The sequence below is a fragment of the Sinocyclocheilus grahami genome, unplaced genomic scaffold, assembly GCF_001515645.1.
Source record: "Sinocyclocheilus grahami isolate Dianchi unplaced genomic scaffold, SAMN03320097.WGS_v1.1 scaffold7822.1, whole genome shotgun sequence".
In the NCBI taxonomy this organism is placed as follows: domain Eukaryota; kingdom Metazoa; phylum Chordata; class Actinopteri; order Cypriniformes; family Cyprinidae; genus Sinocyclocheilus; species Sinocyclocheilus grahami.
Window position 1 is genome coordinate 1 of NW_015511707.1, and position 1,540 is coordinate 1,540.

The following is a 1,540-nucleotide window of genomic DNA, read 5'->3' on the forward strand; positions in this document are numbered from 1 at the left end:
CTTTATGCACCAAGAGCTTGTAACACTTCAAAGAGAAAAGAAAAAGTGAAATCGCATCATATGACCCCTTTAAATTTCAAGGTCATTTGCTTTGACACACTTTCCTACCTGGATTCTATTTCTGTCTCATTGAGAGCATCATTTGGAGGAACAGGAAAAACCAATGTGACTAAATGTTTATCATTTGAATATTACAGTAAAGAGGCTCATTCAGAGCAGACATTATGAAACCCCAAAATGCAAAACAAGCAAACACATCAACCAATTTTTTTAAGACGGAACAACTTTGGAAGCCAAAAATACCTGTGATGAAACTGTCATTATCTTAACTAACGCCTTCCTGTTTTAACATGATGTTATCAGGAGTGTGAACCTGAACATCAGTACTAGACATATAAGAGCTACATGACACTAAAACAACATTCATATTGTTTAATTGTATTTTTTTAGTCAAACTGCCTTTATTTAGAGAGCAAAGACTGAAAACAAATGGTTTCATAGTCAAATAATCTAATAAACTCCTATAAAACATTATGACTGATTTGTATTCTTACCTTTGTGTCTGCTGCTGTTTCTCTCTGATTGTCATTATCTGCTCAATAAAACATAAATGTAAATGTCACTGAACAGTGTATCCATTCACTGTATACAATGATTATCATATCGTCACTTAAATATAGGCCTACATCATCACAAAACTGAAGCAATTTAATCAGCTGTCAGATACAGAAGTGCACACCGAGAAGCATTTAGTGTGAACCACATGAACTTTGACATAAAACTGAACACATGCTTGAGTTCGCTGTCAAAAGTCTACTAAAACATATAAGAAGATGCTTCCTTATTAATGTGCGGCATTAGCTGCAACATGCTTTATCAGAATATAGGAATTTGCTTACCAGTGTTTTCAGGTTTCTTCTTTCTGAGGATAAAAAATATGTAAATTATATAAAGTCTAATACAATTTTCCATTTCAGAAACATTTTTTTTAAAATTTGCAATCAGCCAGTAGACTTAAGCACTGCAATAATAAGCAATATTGATATTTTAGATTAGGCGACTTTTTATGCCCCAATACAAAATACAAAAACATAAGTTAAATAGACTTGGTCATAGGTTAATATCAAGCTATTCAGATGACCTACCTTCTGTTACAACTTAAAAAACTTCCCATTGTTCCAACAAGCTCAATATGGTTTGTACGCCGCGGTATAAATACTGAAGCTACAACCACAAACTGCAAACTGCTGCAAGAGTGCGGTCTGTACCCAGAGTTTCTAACCTGCCAGTCAGACAGAATAAAATATAAGAGAGGGATGGAGAGAGTGAAGCGGTCAAACAACAGACTGCTTGAATTTCATTTGTATTTCCTGTATATTGTGGTTTTCATTTGCCTTCCAGTGCATGACATTAATGCTCATTTTCATGTGTGTGCTTTCACACAGTGGTCATTCTGCTTCCTCTTGTTCTTATAACAGGGTTGCCAACTTTTAAGTTCAGCTTGGAGTGAGATTTCGATCTTGATTCAATATCAATTCAT

The 1,540-nt window shown here is 34.5% G+C and overlaps 1 long non-coding RNA gene across 1 annotated transcript; it reads right to left on the bottom strand.

Moving 5' to 3' along the window:
* Positions 1-554: 554 nt before the first annotated feature.
* LOC107577929 (uncharacterized) lies at positions 555-1,197 on the bottom strand. Its single transcript, XR_001608269.1, has 3 exons — positions 1,146-1,197; positions 900-922; positions 555-592 (listed from the first exon to the last, which is right to left on the bottom strand). It is a non-coding gene; the product is annotated as an uncharacterized lncRNA (long non-coding RNA).
* Positions 1,198-1,540: the final 343 nt, after the last annotated feature.